Source organism: Lagopus muta, chromosome 5, assembly GCF_023343835.1.
Source record: "Lagopus muta isolate bLagMut1 chromosome 5, bLagMut1 primary, whole genome shotgun sequence".
NCBI lineage: Eukaryota > Metazoa > Chordata > Aves > Galliformes > Phasianidae > Lagopus > Lagopus muta.
This window is the reverse complement of record NC_064437.1, coordinates 18,675,639-18,702,134: the sequence shown is the minus strand read 5'-3', so window position 1 is coordinate 18,702,134 and position 26,496 is coordinate 18,675,639. Positions and strand designations below refer to the sequence as shown.

The 26,496-nt window shown below is 35.8% G+C and overlaps 1 protein-coding gene across 4 annotated transcripts in view; it reads left to right on the top strand.

The window, feature by feature from the left end:
• Positions 1-1,683: 1,683 nt before the first annotated feature.
• Positions 1,684-26,496, top strand: part of COL11A1 (collagen type XI alpha 1 chain) — a 203,138-nt gene continuing 178,325 nt past the window's right edge. For 3 of the 4 annotated variants that reach the window (XM_048945453.1, XM_048945452.1, XM_048945450.1), the window contains exons 1-2: positions 1,686-1,734; positions 14,964-15,005. The gene's annotated coding sequence lies outside the window, so the exon portion shown is untranslated. Of the gene's footprint in view, positions 1,735-14,963; positions 15,006-26,496 lie in introns of all 4 variants that reach the window. The other variant, XM_048945451.1, reaches the window with a different exon arrangement.

Below are 26,496 nucleotides of genomic sequence, written 5' to 3'. Positions count from 1 at the left end.
TTTATGAGTCAAAGACAACAGAAATTAAAAAAGCTACAGCGATTACTGCAACAGCTCTGTTGCATTGCTCTGCAAAGATGCGTGCTGTAAGCAAGAAATATATGACTCCACTGTTTTGGAAATTAGCATTTTTTCACTTCTGGACTTAGTTCCTGCTAGTGAATGTGAGATTAACAGCAAGTTTTTCTGTACCTACCAAGAATTTGAGTGTTTCTACACTATTTCAAGGCTAATTCTTTTAGTAATGAATGAATCAAGAGATAAACAGAGTATACTGAACAGGACTGAGATGGCTAGGTGTATTTAGTGGACAACAGGATTATTGGTTGCAAGGAACTTGGTTGCAAAAAGAAAGGACTTGAAAAACTTTGGGCATATTCTGATGTGTATTTTCCATTACCCTTCTTCAGAAGCTGAAGTTTTATCTAAAACCTTGCCAACTTTCAATTAAGCCTTCAAAGTGGAAAAACAGAGCTTTTCTAGAATGAAAAATGTTATGATTTATGTTAAGGAGCTTACATTCTCAGACTTTGCATCCATTGACATACTGCACTTCCAGCCATTGTTTATAAGGCCTAAGCCTCTCTAAACATATCTCGAGTTCTGAATTATATTCCCAGAATGTCCTTGTCTACTTCATTCTTTTCTGGTGCATTTCATTAACAGAATGATTCCCTTTTCTCAGGAATAAATTGATACTTAGAAAAAGTCAAGTTCACACATAAGCTGATTGAAGAACACTTAAATAGAAAAATTGAGGCAGTTCATGCAATTAAAATGAGAAACAATTACACTGGGTAACCAACAGGACTTACGAGCAGTCTTGTACTTAAATGGGGAGAACGTTTTTCCATTTTCAGTCCTGAAAATTTCTTGAATTAACAGCATACATATTTATAGCCATTACACTGAGATGTTCAATCCAAAGTGAACTATAATCACCAGAAAAACTTCTGAAGGAAACAAAAGTTTCTATAACTTGCTATTTTTAATTCCCATCTTCTTCTCTCACAGCATTTGTACACAAGGCCTTCTTATTGATTTTCTTAAATTCACAGAGTGGAGGCGTTCACTGATGCGCATTACTATGTAAACATATCAGCAAACATAGGATGGGCATGATCCCCTATAGTGCCTGATGGTATTGGCTGGAATACTGATAGGCCCACATTGAGTTCTCATCAATTAGCTTTGCCATTGTGAGCTTACCAACAACATAATCAGTGGCGCTTTCATTACCGTTGATGAATATCTGGAAAATTATTTGGTGTTCTATTCCACAATGCATCTGGCATACTTTGCCATTACTTGAAAAAACTATGTCTGGCTTTGTGCCTAATCTCACACATGACAAAAGCTGAAAATCAAACCCTAGGTTTCTTCCAAGTATTTAGAACTGCCTCTGTGCCAGTAGGCTCAGTAGCAGCAAGTGCTGAGGGCCCAGAAAGTGATCATTGTGGGCAGGATGAGAAAAGCTTCTTGGGTAGACAAGGACCAAGAGAGTGATGGAATTTGCTTGCAGGACATGTAATGAGGTGCTTTCCAAAGAAAGTGGGTCAGTCATGCAACCCTCACAAAGGCTGGTACAGTCTCCCACAGGGAGAAGATTGTTTTATACAGGTGCTCCACCCATACTGGCAGAGAAACAGGACTTACTGACACAGGGAGGGACCAGTTGGTGGCCAGCTCTCCCTGGGACCAGTCTGGTTGAAAAGGCTAGAAGCACTTGCAGAGGTATGTGAAGCAAAGAATGGAGTTAGAACGTGAATTATATTTTGCTTCAGAACTGAATAACTAAGGTATTGGGAAACACAAAGGACTTTTGAATGAAATGAATAGTTCTTTTGGCAACCTTGCCTTAGCACAGGAAATCCTCAAGATCTTTACATCAGTGTCACACCTTAGAGTTCCCTTTCAATTTTTCCTGCAAGTCTCCTTTTTGGTCTTGAGTTTGAAGACGGCTTGTGGCACTGAAGAAAGCAGGAGTACCTTGCTATTTGGGGTATCATTAATCCCATTCAGCTTTTTAATTTGTACGTGTGGAAGTTGGTTTTTGCTTGTTTACTGGAACTCTGCTTCACCACATTGCTGTTTAATTTGGCAACTTTATCATTTTGAAAGAAAAAAAAAAATGTAGATCAAGAAACTGATGAAACAAATAGAAACTTCATTGTAGTCAATGCTTTCCAGGGAAAATAAACATCATGAGATGATTTCAAGAAAATTAACATGATTATTTTCCTGATTAGTAGTTAAAATCTAAGTCGATCCTACCAGATAAGGCTAATCAGAAATATTATGCTGAGTTTTGCTTAAAGTAACTTCCTCTTTTTATTCTTTTTCTCCCCAAAATTCCCACTATTTCAGAAGCATGGAACTGAGTATGTCTCTTGCTTTAACTTTGTGCTTCTGCAAGGTTTATCAATTAAAACATGAAAATATTACAGCAGGACTTTAAAAAGCAGTTTCCTGTAAGCAGATTTTTTCCTTTTCCCTTTGCATTCTCCTTAAAAGAAGGAAATTGTAAATCTTGAAAAGGCTCTGTTCAAGGCTTTGTAGGGATTAAAGCTTGGAGTAAGACAAGTACAGATGATATCAGTAATAACTTTGGCAGAACATACTATATATTTGTGTTCTTGGTTAAGCACACTATGCCTGTCTGCTAGCAAACACTTCTGATATTTTCCTTTACTACCCTAAAGAAGTTATTCTTAAGTTTTGAGTGCCAGCCACTGGAGATGGGCTAAATTTGTGGTACCCAATACCTGCGTAGAGCACCAAAATAACCACATGAAACCTGACCCACACAAAACCTCAAAAAGGCAGAGCTGAATGTGTGCTGCTCAAACCTGAAGTGTGCCCTCTCTTCCCACCCCTGCTACCAGCTCTCTCCATCTCCTGAAGCTGTAAATAGAGTTATTCATGCAATGGAGACAGGGAAATAAGTTATAAAAATCTTCCAGTATGTAATGATACCTCCTACAGTGCTAACCACTGTAGTAATGATGAGAAAGCTACATCTGTCATGTACAAACTGTCATCCTTTTTACTGTATATTGCTTTTTTTTTATCCTTCCACGAGCCTTAACATCATGAGAACAACTCCCATAGGGTCTAGTGGCCAGCAGCTTTCTCCCATCATGTTTAAGTATTTAAACATGTGTAAGCATTTTTCAAATAGAGCCTTATATACTCCAGTAGTACACAGCACTTTAATTGTCCCTCTGCCTTTCTCTTCATGTGCTATTTTACGTGTTGCTCTAAAGACTCTTTGGATCATGGAACACTGTCTGCCTGCATGTGTATCTAAGTAGAGCTAGGTTTGTTGTGAACACCACAGAAAATTTTAGTAACTCTGTCCTGCAGAATTGCGTAGTCAAGATTGTATTAACTGACATCCAATTGAAGGGTCAGTTTGCAGAAGCAAATGTAACATTATGGTCAAAGCTAAAATGAGTTTTTCTAACAAGATCAGCTCTCTTCCTGGTGAGATGTTATGGCTCTGAAGTATAAATATCTTAGCTAGTTTTCCCTTATTTTTTCCTCTCACCTTTCTTCCCTTTCTCTCCTTATTGGAAGCTATGTAAGAAATCAGTGCTGATGACAGTGCAGAGAGCACAGCAATTATTGTCCTATTCATGTTTTACAAACTGCGTTGAATATCTTCAGCTGTTAAATAGCTAGATTCTAGACAATCTATAGGTAACATCAGAATAAAATTGTCTTATCCATCTGTGAGAATGTGAAACAAATGATCTCTGAATCAATTTCAGATGTAAAACAGTCATACTTGTTTAGATAAGCTCAAGAACATTTTAACTGAACATTATTCTTTGTCAACAGTTGAAACATAGTTAAGTACTGGAGCCTCTCTTGTTGTGAATGACACTTTTTAAAGCAAAAATATTGAAACGTGGTCTGACTCTGGAATGTATCTTCTGGTTTTTTAAAGACCAGAAATGCAAAATAAGGATTGGAGTTTCTTCTGACTCTTACCAGTTACATTTTAATTGCATTTTCTCACAATGTTCATCATCTGTGTTAACAAAGTAAGGTAGCTGGTTTCTACTGATATACATACGAAGCTGTTTGTAGGACCCTTGTATTGATTTAAATCAAGCTCATAAGCCCATGCAGATTTGACTATGTTTTCCAGGTAATTCCAACTATGAGAGCTGCAAAAAATGGAATATCCTGGTGCATAGCAAATAAAATTTGAAGTGTCACATATTTTTTAAGAAGAAGGAAATAGAGAGCATTTAATGTATCACATCTGAAAGAAAACACATCATTCTAAACTTATGACCACATTTATAGTCTTCAGTAGAAACACTATTCTGAAAATACTCTAGTGTGGGTTAAAAATTGAGAAAGGAGTAATATCCCATTATTTTTACTTTCTTGTGTTGTTCATTTGAATACTTCAAAAACCGTAGAATTTTAGTCTTAAAAGTAATGTGCAATGCTATTACATTAAGAGTTATCAAAAAACTGCAGAACATGACTAAAGCCTTTTATCTCACCCACTTTGAAAATTCACAAAGGCAATCATGTTCAACTTCAAAAAAGAAAAGAGCAGGCAAGTGGAAGCAACTCAAAGCCTATTTCACCTCTGATTCCACACAAATGGAATTGTTGCCTCAAATTGTGCAAAGTACAAAATTATGCAACCAACACAAGGCCATAGGTTTTAACTGAGTGAGGACTGTCTTAGTAGCCTGTTATTCGTTCTCTTTCTCTTCTTGCTCATAGGTATATAGCGGCTCCACTGTTTCAGGAGCTAAACTAGAATCTGCTTTTCTAGAATTGTAGCAGGATTCCCCTAGTCTCCTCAGTTCTTAGAAAGCCCTTTCAAGAAGTCTTCTTGAGGATTCACTGAAATGGAAAATTAAATAAGCCTCTCCAGATCCTCAGTTCTCCCAACCTGGAAGAAAAAAAATGATCAAATTGGGAAGTACAACTTTGTGGCGATATTAAAGAGCAACCTCTTAATCTTCAAGTGGTGTTTCCAGATAAATATTAAAACAGCCACCATGTAGATAAGGTGGGACAAAGAATATGGGGAGACATACTGTATCTGTCAGACTGTGGGCATTCATTTATCAAGTCTCCAAACTATTTTTCTAACAAGATTCAAATTTGGACTAGATGATCATGTGTCTTTTCCAACCTTAATGATTCTATGAACACAGAGATAAAAACAACAGTATTAAAAAGCTTCAACAAAACTTAATTTCACAGCTTATTAGCCCAGTATACCTTTCAGACTTTAAATGCTGAAAAGAATAAATATTACTGGGTCTCCAAATAAGACTCAGAATTGAAATTACTTGACATAAAGTCCTTGTTCTGCCTTCAGAAATGTCTGCTTTGATTTTCCTCTTTGTAAAATAACACATTTGTCAGTGCACATGCTTACACATGCATAAACACACACAACGTGAGTGGATGCTAAGTAAATAGCCCTATGGAGAGGGAGTACAATATTTCACTGACTGCAGAATGAAGCCCAATTTTATTGGCAGACTTCAATGATGCTAGACAATAAAACATTTGTAAGTTTTGCTGCAGACAGTCTGGCTGGCAGTTTAGCAGCTCTAATTTATTGTGAATAAATAATTTCCTGGAATCTCTGAGGGGTCATTTTAATGCAAAAAAAAAAAAATCTGGCACACTCTACAGTTTGTCTTCCGTTGTTTTGAACCAGAAATACTAAAAATGTTAAAACTGGAAACATTAACAACAACACCACCAACACAATGATATCAAAGATAGTATTCTGTAAATGTCAAATCTCCCAGTTTTGCATTGGTTTTACACACTGATAATTTGTGTTTACTTTGTCTTTCTATGAAAGGCATACCAAATAGCATCTGTTTGCTGTTTTTCTGTGTTTTTTTCTTAGTTCCAGTCAGAGAGGCTGTGCAGGTTAAAAAACTCCTGTATTTCTGTAGAGTATATTTAGACTGTGTTTTTATCCTGCCTGCCATAAATTATTACTTATAGCACAACAGTGATCAGACCGGTTTGAAAACCAGAGCAATCTTGAAATTGAAACAAATTAAAAAAGACTAAAAAACAACTTCAGAATGTTAGAAGCCAACTGTAAAAATATAGACAGAGTCAATTAGTTGATTCAGTTCTGCTGCCATCAGCAAGAAAAAAAAGCTTTAGTTTCCACAGTTGCTGAATACATTTTTCCATGAGGCACCTCACAGTTCCTGCCAGTGAACCATATATTCTTACTGCATTTGTTTAAGTTCTTCTTACCCTGATGAACACAAAAGATTTCGAAGATGTAACTAAACCAATGAAATTGGTAGAAGTATATTATCAATAGCATCACATACCTATCATCATCCCCAGAGACTACCACTTCAAGCTTTGTCAATACTTGCATAAATATTCTTAGAATCCACAGAAATATAATAAAGCTAGAACTTTTATAGGTAATAGGGACTGTAACAGAAAATGCTGGGTTATTTTGGGCCATACAAGTAATGAGATCTATAATCAGTTGGATTTTTTTTTTTTTTAAGTTTACATATATATATATTATTTACACATCCTAAAGTCACTGTGTGGATACAACTTGTGAAACTGCAAAGTAAACTTCAGAATCAGCAAAAAGGCTACACATACTTTGTGTGACTGGATAGCATAAAAAAGTTAAATTTGTTTTTAAACAATAACTTGATGAAATCATACTGTTCGTGTAGAGAAGCTATATGGTACTCTTTTCCTGCATAGTTACTACTTCCTTTTCATTGTCACTCATTAGAGTGGAGCTATTTCCTATTTCAAGTGCAAAAAAAAAAATCATAATACCATCAGTGCTCCACCATTTTTAAACATTTATGTATGAAAATTGACAATAAGCAGTAGCAGGCTTTCTCCTGTGCCCTCCTAGAGGGCAGGAGGTAAATTAGGTAGATTATACCTGCTATTAGCTGCTGCCACATCTATTGCTCTCACTCAGGACTAATTGCACAAGAACTATTACCAATACCAAAAGATTCTTCCCTCTACCCATAGAGGAAAAATTTTATTTCCAACCAGTGGCAGCACTTTCAGTCCACTGAACATCCCAGGTACAAGCCATGGTATTCTGATTCCTTTTTTGTCTACCTCCTTTTATGTTGTTGAGTACTTTGTAAATTCAACGTGACAGAAGTGATGAAATTTTCTCATATAAATATTTCATCCAATTCTATAAAGCTCACATTCTGTCCTGCCCTTGTTTTTGTTCTCAGGCCTAAACATTATATCTTTTCTCCGATTCCCTTGTTACTGAAACAATACTCTTACTCTCCTGGTATTTGCTTAGTAGCTTAATATATACAAACTCAGATTATACTTCAGCCTTCTAAGAATTCCACAGGACACATTTCCTACCTCATAGGCACTTTGAGAATGAGCATATATACTGCTAAAATGATGTGGGTTTCATGATTTTATATTTCAGTATGTGATGCACGAATAATGCATTTCGACATGGAATTCACATTCCATTGGCATTGTTTTCCATTAGTATGATTTTGTACTGGTTTCAGCATAGCTTGAAGAATAGCATAGTGCTCAGTACCTCATGAATGAAGTTTTCTGGATACAATGAAGTAAATCTGTTCTAGATGTCACAAATTTAAACTAAACTCAGGATTAAAATGTATATCACTCCAAGTATTCATAACGCTAATCAACAACCTTTCAAGAAAAACAGGTATTTCAGGTAATTCTGTGATATCCAAACTACTTCTAGTTCATGAAGCACCAATAGTCAAACACACAGTGAATCTTCACTCTCACAGATAGTTCATATTCCCAAATTCTTTTAAAATTTTGTCCTAGTCAACTTCATCAGTTTCTAGGTTAACATTTATGTTTTATAGTGTCATAAAAAAAAAAAGAAAGAAAAGGATACCATATACATTGTACAAGTAGATCAACAGAGCCAGCTAACTCCTTATGCTGATAAATTCACATCTATCTCATAATAAAGTCCTCTTGCACCATTCTTTTTCTAGTTCTAGATACTTTACAGTCAATAACTGTTGACTATATATTGGCTTCATATTAGTTGGTATTTGCACACTAAGCTTGTAGGATACTTCCGTTTTTATTAAATATAGTACATTATAAATTATAACTTCAGTCCTAACAAATCACATCGTTACTCAGATGAATTCCTGAGACAGACAAGAACCTCGAAGTAGAATGACTTTACTCTATGCTTTAAGGTGTTTCGTTTGGTGACTCTAAATAGCCTTTTTCCTTCAAAGCAACTTTCAGAATCAGTCAGAAGATGTTTGCAAAAGAAACTTGGTACTCAGCATTTATCCTCACGCCATTTTATTGTTTTATAAGTTTAAAAAGTACTTTTTAAAAAGGAGAAAAGGAGAAAACAGTCTTCACAACAGAGGCGTCCAAAGATGAGAAACCTCAAAGAACTTGTACACCCCTAATTGGGCAACAAACATGTTTTTGAACGTGTAAAAGTTGTGCCTGAAAGATCACACATTGAACACACACACACAAATACAGCTGCCAGAATGAACGTTTCCATCTATTCTTTTCTGTGAGAAAAGCTTTTATTATGGCCTTTGCCGTAGCCTATTGATTTATATTACAAAAACAAAAGTGTGCTACAGTCTCCAAGACTAAGACCTGCAAAAAGCAATTCTTAAGTTTACCCAGTGCTCAGATTCACCAATTGCTCATTTAATAAAGAGTTGAACTTTGTCTAAACTCAGGAATTACTAAGCTCGCTTTCAAGTCCAAAATTAATTTTCTTTTCCCTCCATTCCCTGCCATGAGTCCTTTTACTCTATGTATTTTTTTTTTATAAAAGTGATTTTTTCCATAAAGGATATCTGTTTGTCCACATATTTTTAGAAGGGGGCTGTGTTGGACTTTTAGCAAGTGTTCTGAAAGCCCAATATGTGGAGGACATATTATTTTTAGAATTTTTACACTAGCAAGGATGAATGAGGACCTAATGAACGTGCAAAAATTAATCTGTGAGATATCTCAAGCACAGAAGCAAAGCTCTCTACTTACAGTGAATAGAACAATGCAAACTGAAGAAGGAATACGAAGGAAGGATATAACAAAAACAGATTTTCACTTATGTTCATTCTGATACTACAAATAATAATAAAGGAAAAAATATTAAAAAAACACTACAAACTATTGTTTCCAATACTCATGCAGCTGTGACAAAGATTCTTCAAGGATATTTCCAAATGAAAGAAATATTTTTATTATAATGAATGTATTTCTTATAAGAAACCATATCTGAAATCAAATTTATTGTCAGATGAGTAATTTAAGTATTTCCAGTCCTAACAGCAGACTACATATTATTTTCCTGTTCCTCTAAGGAAAAAAATACTGTTTCATTACTCAAATAAGACATCAGTAAGGAGAAATAGCTTAGGATACTGCTATGGAATATTCCTAAAAAACCCCTTGAGTTTCACAGAAAAAGAATCTTAATACGTATTTCTACATACAAGTTAATGTATGCGTACACTTACTATTTCTTTCTAGTTGGAAACAATTCTTTTGCACCTACAACATAATGAGGAATTCATGACAATAAAGATATGTAAATAGAGTTTGCATTAGGCCTTTAAAAACAAAATAAGTGTGATGTCATTCTCTAGCAGTACTGTTTTGCTCAGCATGAAGTCTTTTAGAGAAGTGTTTTCAAAGCCCTATTTTTTTTTTTAATGTATTCTTTCTGTTTTATGAAAAAGGGCAGAAAAAAGCCAAAAATGTGGAAAATTCAAGATTAAATATTTTTGTATAACCACCCTAAATGCTCATTAGTTAGTTGGCAATTTAATATTAACAGTGTATTTAAAATGCAGGATTGTTCTTATGGGTCATTTTTAGACTACTTCCACATAGTTTGAGGCATGTTTAACAGCTAATCTCAATTTTTTCAATGCACCGCAGTGTGCTACATCAAGTACACCATGCACAGAATTCTAGTATCATTAATTCTATTTTATGTTGTATTATTATTTTTTTAGAATAATACAAAGATACTCTATAAATACTAAACAAGAAACATATGGCAAAGTTGCATACTAGATTTTTTGCTTTGAGGCAAGTAATATTCAAGACTCAGCATCTCTTTGAGATTGTTGAGAGGGAGTAAAACTCCTCTCTTATCTGTCCCTAACTTTCTGGAAACATACAGTAGGTATCTGTAATGATAGGAGGCTGTAGATACAGTTGTCTTTATCCAGTTTCAGATCATTCCAACAAAGGCAGCAGTCACAATTCAGTAATAAAGAAGGAAAAACTCACCCCTTTCAGAGGATCAGGACTCACTAAAAAATCCCCAAAGGAGAAAATCTCCAAGTAGCAGCAACTCACCTGCAGCTACCAGCCCTTAAATGAGGTTAGGTAGGAGTGAACCCAGGTCTACCCCTTCAGTCACACAGGTGAATTGCTTGTACCTGTGCTCCCAGGGCTGGCCACACCCCTTCACCAGGTGCTCAATCAAAACTGGTTCAGGCCATGACCTAACAGTTTGCATACAATGTCATATAAAGTAACATATATGAAGATATTAATGAGGAATGGAACAGTGATTTTAACATACATTCTGTAAGAGGTTACACCAAAATGATGAAGATACAAATATAGTCCTAAGGTAGTTCTTTAATAGCTAGCAGGTCTTGTGAAAGAGGTATGTCTATTTCCAGAAAAGTAACAATGTTCAATAGATTTTACTTTCTTAAGAAGGCAATAGCCTGTAACTAAACTAAGTAACGCTATCTGCTAAGGTAATCATTTCCTGATTAAACACTTTAAACACTTTTTAAACACTTCTATCAAAAACTGACAAAAAGAGAGATAATGACTAATTGGTTTAGATGTGCAGAAAGGAAGATTTTGGTTAGACAGTGAAGAAAAGTTTTCAAATCATAAAAAGTTGGAGATACATTGTATTTTTTTATACTGCAAGGAATCAGTTAGGTGGTGTATAACCAAGATGTTATAATCACAATATAATTGTGTATAATCAATAGATATCAAGATGTTATAATCACAATATAATTGTGTATAATCAATAGATATCAAGATGCTATAATCGCAATATAATCAAGAGAGTAAGGCAAAGCAGACAAGGATCACAAAAAGAGAATAAGTGGAAGAGCTTACCCTTGGGTTGAGCTCACCAGAAGACACCAAAAGAGGGGATCTCCAGAAGAGATCCTTCCCCTCTGGTAGCCAGCTCTTAAATAGGTCCACGAGGGGTGGAGCCAGGCTCCACCCCTTCCGGCAGCACAGGAGAATTGCCTTCACCTGTGCTCCTCTGGCTGACTCATGGCTCACCTCAGGTGATTAATCAGAGGTTCAGGCCGTGACTCAGCAGTTCCCATACAGGTGGGCATTCTTCAGCAGTGAAACACATATATACTCTATTTGTGGATTCTTCCAGCCATATCATAAAATTTCACATTAATTTTAAAGGGACAGCAAACACTGAAAATAACAAATTATAACAAATAATCTGCACAGAATTATCTTCCCTACATTTTCCCTACTTCTTCCATTTCAGGTATGTACATATATATATATTGTATACAAAAACTAATAATTGTTTTAATGCCATATACCCAAGAGGGAAAAACCTACATCACACTCCAGAAGATTTTGATCTGCTTGGAACTCTGTTTTATGGTGACTTCACTGGGAGTCAAGTGGAAAAGCAAGACATTGGATCAAGTGACACTGAGTCCAGAGGGACTGAAAACTGACCTTGGATGTGTAATCAAAGCAATAGGGGCCAGTGTACACTTCATACAGCAGTCATAATTGCCCAAAATATGATACTGGTGTGGTTAGTGTAGTTTCTATGCACACTATCCCAAAATGATAAGGAAGGGTCAGAAAAGTCATAAAAAAAAGATTATTTTATTATAGTGATTGGAAACTATGGCTTTTAAAGCTGGTGTATGAGTCTAAGTTGTTTATCAAGGGTAAAATATATCAGTGGACAAATATTAAACAAAATAAAAATGCTGGAATTAAAACGTACAAGATGCAGACCGGAAGCAGGATTCACATTTTTAACAATGAGATTAATCAAAGTGTGGCACAAACTAGTGAGGGTTTGAGGCTCAGAATTTTAAAATGTTTGCCTGAGAAGAAGAGGGAGTCGTTACAGCTTTTTTATGTGACAAGGCAGACTAGACAAACAGAAGGCTCCTTTATGACTTTATAGAATGTAACATCCTTTCCAATGGTAAAAGTATCCCAGGTAGAAAAGAGATTAGTACAAGAGTTCTCAGTTTATTAACTGAGAAGGAGGATGAAGTACCTATAAACTGTAATTAGGAATCTTCAGCAGATCTCTGATTTTCTAACCAATGCATTAACTGCACATTTTCTGCATTGCAAACAAACATAGAAGGAAAGTCTGCTAGTTAGTATGTCTTTGCAAGCACTAAAAGTATACATTAGTACACATATGCATTATACATTACTGATGAACCACAAAAGACACATCATTTGCTCAAATTGTGTTGGACCTGTAAAGTGGAGACTCTGTCCTGTTTGTTTAACAGCACATATAGTTGTCACTCAGGAACGGAAACTGGAATCACAGTAGGATCTAGCCCCAACTGGATTTTACTGCAATGACATACAGAAATGACAAAGGTATTTATGAAACTGGAAATTACAACCCACAGGAGTCAGAGGAATTAAAAACCCTGGTGAGATGTAACATTTCTTAAGAACAATAGATTGCAACATTTTTATTCTGCACTACTTTGGAAAATTGGTTTAATAGCTCATATTTTTCATCATTCATGCGTACAATAATATGCATGTTTGTTTCCATATTAAGTCTCTAAATTCAGCAGATGAAAATGTCTTTCCTCCAGAAAATACCCTTGATTATAGATCACTACCAAAGAAAAGTAAACATGCAGTTCCGATGAATAAATGTGCTGAAAGCTAATACCTTTTGAACTCTGAATCTTTATTTCTACTCTTTATGGAAATAAACACTTTTTTTTTTTTTTTTTTTTTTTTTTTTTTTTTTTACTGCATGCAGAAAGAAAGCTTTTTTTCCTCCCCTCAACTCTTTTCACTACTCCAGCTACTGAGTGAAGCCTAATCATAAGATGCCTCTGTGTATCAAGCAGATGTTCAGTTGTAAAAGAAAATCAATGTCTGCAATACAGTTATGCAGTGTTTTTAGAATGCATTGAGCACAGTTGCTTGAAAAGCAATGGCAATGTTTTGTGTCACTTTATCTGCATTTCATAAAAAAGAACATGTGCCCACTTCAATTTATGGATCACCTCAATTGTCATTCCATAGCAATGTGTTTTACAGATGTCTGCAAATGAATCTTAGGCTGAACTACCTTGGCTTCTGAACCATAAGGAAGTATGATATGCTATCTGTCTGGTATTTAGATATTAAATTTTGTTTGAAGAGCAGTTAGAATCCCCTTGAATTCATTTAAAAACTACTGCATAAAACAAAACTTTTGGCAGTTGAGGTCTGACCAGTGGGTCTGACAGGTTTTCAACACATTACTTTTGGCTAGTGGTGATGTAGTAACAGCACTTTTTTCCAGTGAAGCAAACAACTCAAATCCATCAGCTCCCCCATAACACTTCAGGGCATTTTAACACTCCCAGGATCATGGTCTTTATCTGTTATTATTGAGAAGGACAGTAATGAAACAGGGGCAACTCAGGGAGCCATCCTTTCAGACTACGTCTGACACAAGCGCTGTTACATTATCTGCTTCAGTGAAGCAGAAAGAGGAGCCCATCAGGGAGCTGGCTGAGCTTTGTACTTTTCTGTCCTCCTTAAGATTGGACAAGCTAGTCTGACCTGTGGGTACCTTAACCAGCTGGCAAGAGTTCCCAAAGAACAGACTGTTAGTGAAGGTAGCTACTGAACAGCCCGAAATCTCCAGTTTTCTCTTAGCTATGGCATGTCTGCACTGCCTGTGATGGGAAGGTCACTGGTGGGAGGCATTTACACACTGACACCTAGTAAAGCACTTGTCCCCATAGGCTTATCCTCAGGATGGGGAAACAGCTTATGCAGTACCTCTCTGCTCACCATTCCAAATGGTATCAAAGGTGACTTACAGATACACATACAGATTTCACTCTCTTTCTGGAGAAAATTTAAAAATAAAGAAAAAAGTCTTCTTTGTGCTACCGTTTTAAACCACAGCCATTATCTCCATTTTATCTTGTACATTACAGTACACAGAATGCCTTCTCAGCCACAAAAAACAAAAACAAAACAAAGAAATTTAAAAAAAAAAAGACCGAAAAAAAAAACCAAAAAGCAAAGCACCAACAAGAAAAAACAAAACCTGGGGCAGGGATTAGCAAACAAGTGGAAAAGCAATATCTGGAGATAAAGAAACTGTGAAATTATGCATTCACAGATACATGGTAAATTCATATTTTAAAGACTGTATTGATGAGGCATCTGACCTATACTCACACATAGGATCTTCAACTGAAATGATGTAATTGAAATTGCCAATTACAGTTTTAGTTGGAGATTTTGTATGCAAGTAGACAACGAGGTATGGGTACTCGGGCTATGAATATTCTCTCCTTCCTATCACAAAAATAATATAGAAAAATAAATTTCAGACTTCTGTTGGCAACTGAAAATAGAAAAGCCACATTCAAAGTATCTATTAATTGCTGGACTAATACCCTGTTAAGCACTGTTGTTCCCTACTGCAAGCACAAGACAATCAGAATAAATTAAGCAATTTTTTTCACAAAATCCGTAACAGTGCTTCACAGAGTTGTGGATTAAAAACATTATTTAGCTCTTTTCTCTCTCTGTTAAAGAGAACAGAGAAAATGAAGATTATTATCATATAGTAGTTTATCTAGCTATTCTCTATAGCCCTTATTTTACTGCTCTTTTTTCATTTATACCACCAGAAGACCTTGGAAAATTTAGCTCTTCTGCTGCTTGGCAAATAGGTAAGTGTTTCCCTTTTCCACGGCTGTCCTTATCCTCATAAGTGTGGATTGTGTACCAATTAAGTACAGTGTTGGACAGGACAAAACTAAAGAAAAACATTATATAGCTCAGTCTTAATTAATGTCTTTCGCTTACATGGAAATATAGAGAAGTGAAAACCAAACATGAAAAGGAAAAAATTACAAGGGATAGCATCTAAACTCTTCATAAATTCATTCAGAATTATTAATGTTAAAACAGTGAAGTGTAACTGGATAGTGTGAAAAAGGCTACCACAGAATTAAGTACTTCTCTTTCTTTTCTCATATTCCTTTTCTATCTTGGCTGTCCATCCAAATTTGAGTACTTCAATATGTTTGCTTTGTACCTGGCACATTTTGGGAACACTGTAGGTTTAAATGAAATAATATATATAACATATATACACATAACATGTATAGGACACCCTTATTTTCTCTTTGATTAAACATTTCTGTGACCCCATCACTACCTTAAAGTTGCCCTATGACGGGCTCAGAAGGTTCTTGTGTAGTATAAACAGTGAAGATGTGGAAAGGGAGTGCTTCAGTGAAAGGCTTGCACATAACATATAACATTTTGCCATAACATACAGAAAATCTCTGCCAGGACATATGCTATACTGATGATAATGGTGGGGGCTATGCAGTCAAGGAATCTCTTCACCTCGTCCCACCACTTACTGAATACAGTTTCCCACTCTGGCTGATTAACGGTCTGCTGGCTCTACAAGGCAGCCTTGTTCTTCACAGTTGTTACACTCCAGTGGTTGAAAGATTTTTTCAGATGTGCCCGAATTAAACATTATAAATGCTCCATTTCATTTTTCTTCAGTAGTCCATTCTAGTGCTGTATTACCCATAATGTATATTGCAGTTAAAATTATTTAGTCAGGATTCTTTTTCTTTTTCTGCCCTTCTCTATCAACATCCTCAATTTCTCCTTTCCCTGATGACCTATGCAGTACAGTATTACGAAATTAATCCAGATAACTAACTCCTTTAGCTTTTCAGTGTAATATTTTTCATCCTCTTTTTCACTTACATCATTGTTCAGTCTTCTATTCCACTTAAAAACAAAATAAAACAAAAACAACAACAAAGAACTGCCAACTATTGTCTCTGTTTCACTTGTTTGTTTTCTGTTCTTGTTTCTTTTTAACAGTTGTGCATGGGCATTCTTTTTTACTATCTTGCCATTCGGGACTTGAAAAATGTTAATGAAATCCACTTCCTTCACTGATTTCCCCCACTCCCAGCTGAATTACCTGGCTAAAGGAAAAAGCTCAGAGATGCACACAACTTTCTCTAGTGCTAATAATTTGCATCACTTAGTGACTCAGTGACAAAAAAAAAGAAGTAAAAATTCTACTGATAGCAGCGATAACACTGAACTGTTTGAATTGTTACTTGGTAGTTAACTTATTACACTGTAGGACATCTTGTGTAAATTTGTCCAGAAAAGAATTAAATAAAATAATTGATGAAGTTTAAGTAGAGGGAGGTCTTTAATATTAAAAATACCTCTCATAAGGTCACAATTTGCAGCTTCTGTACATGATCTGCTTCCAGCGATCAATTTGAAGTCACAAGAGTTCCACGTGGTGTGGAGTGGCATTCCTTGCCACAGAAAAACATATTTGAATATAAAGAAATAAATAATGCAAAGTGCACCTATAGTATATGGAACTGATGATGATCCAAAAGATGTTCTTGAAGCCAAAGTTTTCTAAAAACTTACAACTAACTTCTTTAGGTCACATAATGATCTCAGAGAAAATCTTAAAAGAAAGCATAAATTCTTCATTTGTGAATATGGCACATGGGACAGCAATTAGTGAACAAAGTCACCATTATCCTCTGCAATCATTTCCAAACAAATGAAGAAAAAAGGCTGCAAAGCCATATGGTACATATATTATAAAGGAACCTGTTCCACTCCTTAGACATAGTATTACTGCTTTTGACACAGCTACAGGAAATAAAACGCTACTGGAATGCAGACTGGGAAAATGTATTCCCAGAAGGCTTTGCAAAACTAGAGGCTGGAATCCTTGAGTGGAAACAGACTCTGCAAATCTGTCTCCTGCTCTGCAGCATAGAAGATCTGCTCAAATGTAAAATGCATACTACAAATGTGGTCACATGAAGTAGCTGTGCTTTCGAAGGCTTATGGAAAGAATGGAGAAGAAAGGAAAAAAGACTTAAAAACAAAGGGGGAAGTGTTGTCATGGGAGGCTGGAATGCAGCCTAGCAAAGAACTGTTTTCAGCAGAGAAAGTCAAACTGTCACACTTGTTCTGCAAAATTTGATTGTTTTTAACTTATCAATCTTATTATAACAATAACCTGAATTAAGTATATTCTTATTCATAATACTGCTTTTTCTCTTTTTTGTCAATGGTGTTTTGTAATTTCTGCCATTCAGCCTAAGCATTGGACACTACTATCACTTGGATTCTTGAATAAATGTGCCTAGTGACAGAGAGAGTGTCATTTTTCCTGTTTTACAGGACTTGGTCACATAAAAGTAAGACTTGTATGATGTATCTACCAGCTACAGCTGAATATGAATACTATCAATAAGAAGATTCTGCAAATAACTGGTCAGACCTTTTGGTCAAACTCATGCCATATGCACGAGAGAAAAAAGTAAAGTGCAATATGTTTAAATTTTCTTGGATATGTAAGCACCCAAATATATACGGAAAGAGTATTTTTCAGCAAACATTCCATATGTTTGTTTTTATTGTGTGTTTTAACATTTCACATTTTTTACTGCCTCAGCTGCCACCAGCCATCTTTAATTAGATGAACATTTTAAAGTAATATTAAGTACATTCAGAAAGCAAAAACAAAAAACCCACAACTATGTGTGATAAAGCCTTTGAATATCATTCATTTATATACCCATTTCTTTTTTTTTTGGCCAAGCAAGTAATGAAAACTATATTGCTGACACTTGATACACAAAACACCTTACAGAGAGTTATTTTTTAATTTTTTTAGAATTCTATCATGCAGGATTGCCTTTCCTAGATCGACCTCCACACAAAAGAAATTCAAATGACAGATAAAAGAATTATTTTCTCAAAGATGTATTCTGAAAATCTTTTAAAATGACCTAACAAGTGTGCACTTCAAACTTGTTTTGTTGGTTTTAAGGAACGGAACTTGGAACAGCTTCTTAAAGGAATTTAGCCTCAAGCATTGCATTACACTTTCTAAAAATATATGATATACAAAACAAGTAAAAATCCTGTTATAACATTAAATTATATGTTCTATACATGCTAAGATCCTTAAATTAATAATCTACTGAATAAAATAGTTTCAATAATAATTATTTATCAAAAATGTTTCTGCTTCAAGTTACCTAACATAAGACACTTTTGCTCTGAAATGAAAATAATTAATAATCTACAAAGAAAGTGTACATATTATAAGTGAAACAGAGCTTGAGTAAAATAAGTGATTTTGATTTTAGTGTTGATAAGTGATATTTGATCTGCAAGTGACTTGAACTTCACTGCCTTCTCTGGGAGTGAATGCACTGTACCTAACACAAATGGATTAAATTCTGTGTGTTTTAGAGAAATTAGAAAGAATGCTTACATGTTTTGTCGTAAACATAGCCTGTAAATACTTAAGTCTTCTTCAACAGGCTGTCAGCATGATATTTCATTATTTGGTTATTAGTCATTCATCTATGTTGATAATACATTAGAGTTTGTAAAAAATTAATTTCATGCCCAAAATTAAGGTTCTTTTTAAGATCTCAGATCAAGGCATATAGGTTAGTAAAAATGGAGATAATTTACTGACATATAAACACGTGTATTTCCTTGCATTGCTTAAAACCACCAGCGTTCCAATGAACAGTTATATGTGGCTGCACTATGCTTACAAGAACCAAACCTAACAGAGAAATTACATATATAAGGGTGGCTGTAGAATATTCTATAAACAGCTGAAGAGAACAACAGTCACTGGCCTGTCCCAACCAATCTTGATCACTCTCTGCTAGAAGTTTCAGCTCATCAGGGTCAGGTTACCAAAGGCCTAAATTTCCCAGACCAGATCTTATGTGTGTCTGGAAATTCTGCCTCAGTACAGTCTATGGACCTAACGCTAATTAGTATTTGTGACACAGGGAAAAATGGACAGATGTTAAAATTTGCTGTATGTATTTTCCACCTCATTGAGCTGGCTCAGCAAGCTGAATAAAACTGGTTTGCTGTGATTACTATACACAAAGAGCTAACCTCTCCTCTTGAAATGTAAGATTAAACAGTGAAACACTGACAAAAATAACACATTTCCAAGGTATTGTATCAAAGATGTGGTCACATCCAGTTCTGCTGACACAGAAATGTATGAAAGGAATCACACTGCAAGCCTGAACCAGGCTGGTTACACAGTAAGCCGCCATCTGGAAGGCTGCTGATCTCAGCTAGTGGTGAGCAAGAAGTGGAAGGTTATAAGCTCCTCTCAGATCACTTGTGCCTGGAACAGGCTGTATGATCACAGACTGTCTCTCGCTGTTATCCCCCAGCATACCTTTAGTTGTCCTAAGGGCAGGTGATCCAAAGGCAGGCCAGGTTCCCTGTTTATAATGGTGGTTTAATAAAGGAGATCAAGAAGATGACAATTGAGCTATGCCACTGGTGTTTCTCTTTAGTCCATAATTTCGTTTTTTAGAAGTCTATATTCACTGTCTGTGCTCCCAAGATGTCTGTGGTATCGCAAAAACATACAGCTGTTTAGAAAATTAAAGCAAAGATCTCAAAGATCCTACAGCTGAGTTTGCATGGTCCAGACAAGAAAAGGAAAGCACAGTTACTAGACGGTAAAGAGTAACAACTTGAGCTTTCCTTGGATAGGCTGTGAAAGATAATTGAGTTTAAAAAGAAAAGGAGAACTGTATACAGGAAAAAATATTATTTTCTTCCCTGTATTTCCTTTTGTTCCCTACAAACAGTGGTGAGAAGCATAAAAGATAAGACAGGGAAGAGAAGGCAAAAGGGGTAATAAAGAGGAATATCAAGGAATAGAAAAAGAGGGTATTGGCCGAAGCATGTTTTCTTTTGTATAGCATCATGAGGGTAAAAAAAAAAAAAAAGGTAGAATACTGTGGGGAGTAGGTGGAAAGACGATGAATGGGTTCAAGATGCTGTAAGGAAAAGTATTTAGAATTTCATGTTTTTGGCAGCAGTGCCTCAGATAGACTAGAACAGGAAAGAACCCAACCAGTGGAAGGCAGTGGTTGTCAAGGAGATGATGAGGTTGAAGGAACAGCACTGGAAAACTGGGGACAGTAATAAGCCTGTCTCCAGAAACTCATCAGACTGGCCAGGTTTGAATCCACTTTAGTGGTATTTGTCCTTTGGCTTTTGAGACTAATGTGGATCTATATAACGGCAAAAGAGATTATTCTTTAATAATACCCAGGTTTATGTTTTTTAAAGAAGAAGAAAAACCTCCTTTTGGTTGTGCCTCAAAACTTTGTGAAAATGGAAACAAACTGAAAAATTATATTTTTTCAGTTAGTGGATGAATTGCCAATGGAACAGATGCATATAGGCTTATTGTTTATTCAAAGGAATGGTGTCATCATAATTACAACAAAATCTGTTTGCAAAAATGATGGTGAAGTTTCACTTGGTTGAAATTGAGAAATGTTAGCAATAATACATTTTTTGCATCTGCACTAAAATTAGTAGATTACAACAACTGCTGCTGTCACTTAAATTTCTTCCCTTAATTTAGTCATTACAGTTCTAAAGGCCCCAGTTCAGGCCTTCTGGCTAAAAATTCAGATCTTGCAAGAAGCAAAAACTATAAAAAACCTTACAGCTCTTAGTGAATGTCTTGGGTCTAGTAGTGCAAACATGCATGTAGGTAATTTTACTTGCATAGTGAATCCAATTTACTTTTAAGGGATTACTTCTGCTACTAAAACTCCTCATGTATGAGAATACTGGATCTGTTTTTCACTTTTTCTGCCATATCCTGCCAGTGTTTTAGTAAGTGAAATATTTAAAAATGATCCCAGACAGGAGCATGAACTGGTCCAAACGAAGCAATTAAGGAATGGCAGAAAATGCTGTAACAATTAGGACAGCAAGGTTTGTTCTATAACTAAACTTGTGACTTCTGTAGAAGCTATAGATTTGGACTGAGAGCCTCTTATAACTTTGCTTGATTCTTTCCCTCCTTTTTAGAAATGAATAGAGCTATTCATTTCAATGAAACTTTTATGTGTGGATCTGGAAAGCTGTCTGAGCAATTTGCACAGCTCCAGGTAGCAAATGTTTGTGGAATCCCAGAAGTTACACAGCCTGTAATACTAATCTGAATGGCCTCAGTTCAAAATAAAGTGGCTCAGTAGAACTCACCCACTGTAAAAACTAGAACTAAATGGTCAGGCATACCAAATAATTGGATACTTCTAACGTGTCAGAACAAGAAATCAAAGAGGAATTAATCTTGCTTTACCTAGGCCAATGTACATTGCTGGTAGAGATGGAAAAAGGCTCATGACTTCTAACTGCTGATGTTAGAAAAAAATGAATGTTAGGAAATTCATTGAAAATTTAATCTAGTCCTCACTCAAACAACAAAAACAATATAACTAAGAACTTTCCTGCAAATGCACATTCAAATTTGTTTGCTATTTTATGCACTTAACTTCTACATAACTATACATTAACTTCTACAACGGATTCTTTGATCTGTTAGAAACAGGATTTGATTAAATACTCTTAATATTTGAAAAGGTATGACAACAATTAACAGTACTCATTCATGCAGTAGAACACAGGACACCTGTAACTTTGTCATTTGTCTAATGGCTTGTTCCTCACAAGTTCTTTCTGTCTCCCATCTCCTATCTGTTTAAGATTTCTTCATGCTTTCAGAGCCATAAACTTCATATATTTATCTTGTCCCTTTCTGTTTCTATCTCTTTTGGAAGCCTTTACACAATGTCTGCTACTTCCCCACGGTTTGCTAACCCTGTGGTTTGCTTGACTGAGGAGTTATCCTCAGGATAGTCTCTCCCGGTTGTACCCTTCAGTGAGACTGATAATTAGTGAAATAGAGGGAAAACTAAAGAATAATTTAGAATAACTTTAAAATCAATGCCTATTTAATCATTCAACTTACATGTTGAATTAACCTTTTGCCTAACTCTTTTTTTACACCTCTTATCCTAGTTTTTCCTTTCTGCCCTGTGTAGTTACAGTCTGCTTGTCTGTTACTACTTCTTTGCTGACCTTCCAAGAGAATATTATTTGGAATTACTACAATTCTTGGCCTATTCCTTTCCACAGAAATATTTCCCTCATATCTGACCGCCTCCTAAGGAGGTGTACTTAAGTCCCATAAAGCAGACAATTTGATATCTGCATAGAAATAAGAATATATACAAAGTCTTCTCTTAAAGACCTTTATTTCATGGCTACTGGATGTGATCATCTCTTTCCAGTATAGAAATGTGCTTATCTGCAGTAAGAAATGATACATTTTATTTACAGCTGGATTTTAATATAGCAGATTTAAGTAGTTTCCAGCTGTCTTTGTAAGGACAAGTCAGAACTTTCCTGTGAAAGGAATCCAGAGATACTCAGGAAATAGCAACAGCTTTAATAAATCATAAGCTGAAACCTGTGAAAGCTGTGTAGAGTAAGGTTGAAGGGAGAGGGAGTGAAAGAGAGAAGCATGGGACAGATTGTAATTCGGGCTAGAAAGAAAGCATTTTGAACTATAACACACCCTGTTGTGCAAAATGACTCAGAAAGGCAACAGTTAGATGGATTGCTATGAAAGTAACGTCTCTTTACTTATTGCTGTGGAAATTACAACAGATACAAAGAACACAATAATACTACTTATAAATAGTGCTATAAAGCAATGTAAAAAAGCACCACCAGTAGATATGTATTGCTGCCTGCAATGAACAAGGGCTGCGTGCCCCTCTTGTTAAAATCTGCACTAGCAGAGGTGACTTACCATGGCTACTGCTGAAACACACTGCCCACCACCTCCCCATGCTCACACCCACAGTTTGGTCTCCATACATATTCAGCAAGCATCAGTTCTTGATGGGTGCCAATTTTTCCACATGGAGAAATTCAATTCCACACCTTTGCTTCATGTATTCTTCCATGTCAAACACCATTTTATCAGACTGCCCCTCTGCTGCCATCTACTGCACAGCAACAAAATACAGTGAAATATCAATGGGAAGGTTCAACCTCTACCGCCATACCACCAACATCCACCTCTGGAATCTTGGGCCAACATAATAAAATAGGAAGCATTACTTTCAGAGCAGCCCTCATAACTCAAAAATTATGCTGGGTCAAAAAGTTGCTGACACTAAACATCCATCCTTGGAGTAGGTGAGCAGGTCATGTTTTGCCTGACACATTTCCCAGCGAATGCTCTTTGAGTACGTACATACTTTCATACACATTTCTGAGTATTAGAGAACACATAGGTAATTACAGAAAATGTACTGTAAAACAAGCAAACAAAAAAACAATAGTCAGAACAATCTTACTATCGAGAATAATTTACATCTTTAAGAGCAGCATTTTTCTTGAATTTGCTGCTTTCAAGTTCCCTTGCTCTCCTTCTGGCTCAAAAGCATCATACAAAACAGGAAATATCTGTGTTTCCTAGTGAGAAGCCAGAGCGAACTCACAGGGTACACATGAAGAAGCATGAGTGCCACAAGTTTTCTGGATGATATTGAAGCCTTGTTTCCACAATAGTGAGTGTAAAGAAATCTGTTACTGAGCTACTCTGCAATATCTGACAAAATATCATTGCTTTCCATGAACAACATACCTTTAAGATACCATACTGGTGCACTCAAAATATAAATTAAGTTTGTAAGATAAAGGTTTAAAAACCTTCAATGCATATGGACTGTCTTAAATAAAATAAGAATATATATATATTTAGTTGTTGTAATGACTGTCAGGAGGTCAAGTTCAGTTATCCCCACGTAACCTTACTGAACCTGCTCAACAGGGTCGCAGCACTGCAAGCCAGGGCAGAGTTTATCCCACTGTGTAAATTTCAGGAGAACAAATCTTCATTGCAGAGCTCAAAAGAATCCTTGTGCTTGCTGAAGGAAAGGTATAAAGGGGTGCTTGTTAATGCTGGCCAACACAGTCCACTTTCTGGAAATAGAGGGTATCTTGGTAGAAACCCATGGTGCTCATACCCAGCAAGGGGAAATTTCAAGGGAAAAAATAGCCAACTTGAATTTATTTTTTTCTTTTAAACACTACGTGCTCTGTACATCTTTATAATTGTATGACACATTCCTTACCGGATAGGATTTTCTGCAGGAAAAATCAACAGTAACTAACACTATTATTTAGTGCTTTTAACTATGTATTTTTCCTCTTGAATAAAAGCTTATTTTCAGAACTCAACATGCGGGTACTTCTGTTACCAGACCTTGTGTTGTGAGCAGTATTATCTCATTATCTGAGAAGCCTGTTTATTCAGCCTCTTCTCCTATATAACTTGCAACAGGTCTAGAGGGAATGGTCCCAAGCTGTGCCAGGGAGATTCAGTCTGGACATTAGGAAAAAAAAATTCTTCTCCAAAAGATTGATTAAGGACTGGAATGAGCTGCCCAGGGAGGTGGTTGAGTCACCATCCCTAGAGGTGTTCAAGAGATGTTTAGATGTTGTACTAAGTGATATGGTTTATTGGGGAAATATTGGTGATAGATGGATGGTTGGACTGAATGATCTTAGAGGTCATTTCCAACCTTGGCGATCCTATGATTCCAAGTCTGAGAATTTGTTTGAAGTGTTTGCTGGTACTACTGCATAGAAAGAAAGAAGCAGTGTGCTTTGGTGATAGTATGTGTGAAGAAAAAAAAAAGAAAAAAAAAAGAAGGAGAGGAAGGAAAAGAAGAGAAAAAGTTACATGATTCTGAAAGGCAGTCATTTTTTTTAAGTCATCTTGGGTATGCGGGTCTGAAATAAAACCAGGAGTGGATGGTGTCCTTTCAAATTTCATATTTAGGCATCCTCACAGAGAAAAACTGTGCTCTCCTCATGTCAGTCATCTGGTCTTTACTATTGCCTACAAAATATGCAGATGAGGATTCTTCATAGGTTAGATTGCACATCCCAGGGCACCATGTTACTGACAATGTAGGATACTGGATATGGGTGTAGGTTCCAGTTTGTCTGTTGTAGATTGATCCTGGCTAGCTGCAGTTGCTGCTCTGTTTCCATTTGCCTGAGAGGGCTTCTCGTCAGAAAAGCTGCATTTTCATTTATTACTACCTGTGAGCAGTGAGTTAACAGGCTTCAAGGCTTGGTGACTTGCAGAACTTAAATGGGTACAGTGTGCTTTGCTTTGTTTCTTGGGTTTTGCATTCCTGAAGGGAGAGGTCAGAGAATTTAGCAGTCTGTGACTACGTATCCCAGTGAATGTCTCATTTTAGAAAACATGTAAAAAATGTACTTTAAGCAGACAATCGGAAGCACGATTGGACTCAATGTTTTCATAAAGCATTGTTCTCTTTAAGGTGATACTCTTGATGGTTTTTACATAGAAATTCACTAGCCATATTCAGGACTTCTGATTCTGAAAAAAATCCAATTTTTTCTTGTTATCAGTGGTTTATATTTTTTGCTTCAACTTCTGTGGAATTTGTATTAAAAAGTCTATTTGCAATAATTTTGTCAGAAGTTAAATGCAATAAAATTTTTCCAAAACAGTATGGAAATCATGATCCATCTGTAAATTCTCTTTGTACCACAGTCATTTATTACTTCATACTGAAATTTGAAATATGAGAACAAAGCAGCAGCAAAGCCAAATAAAAAGCCACACCAGCAAGGAACATCTGCAGAATTCTATTTAAAAAATGAACAAATGTTATAAATTAAACCTTTTCTGGTTTTTCTTACAGCTATACAACCTCACAATCAGAAAGGAAGGACTATCTAAATATTTCCCATTTAATCTCAAGAAGCACATGCCCATACCATTTATTGGAAACATTAAATAAAACTCTCTGTACTGGCACATTCAAAAAAGAATAACAGCTGATAAATAATAAAAACAGAATCATTAAATTCAGTATAAAGTTAAAGAAATTTTAAATTTATTCTTTAACACAGTCTGTATTGTGTCTCCAGTTGATTTTGCTAACAAGTAGAAAGGAAGAAGAAGTAGGTATATCTCACACTGAGAGTGCACACTAAAATTTTGTCAAAAAAATTTTTTTTAATTGGAAAACATCAGCTTATGGAAAATGAAATACTCATAAAAGGAGGCAAGTTTCAGTGACTTTTAATTTTGGAAAAGAATCTCGCAGAATTCCAAGAATAATAAGCTATTTCAAACACTTCTTCTAACACACAAAATCATTATTTTAGAAAAAAAAAAAAAAAGCAGGTTGAAATGGAAAAAAAGTCAGAAGTCATTTA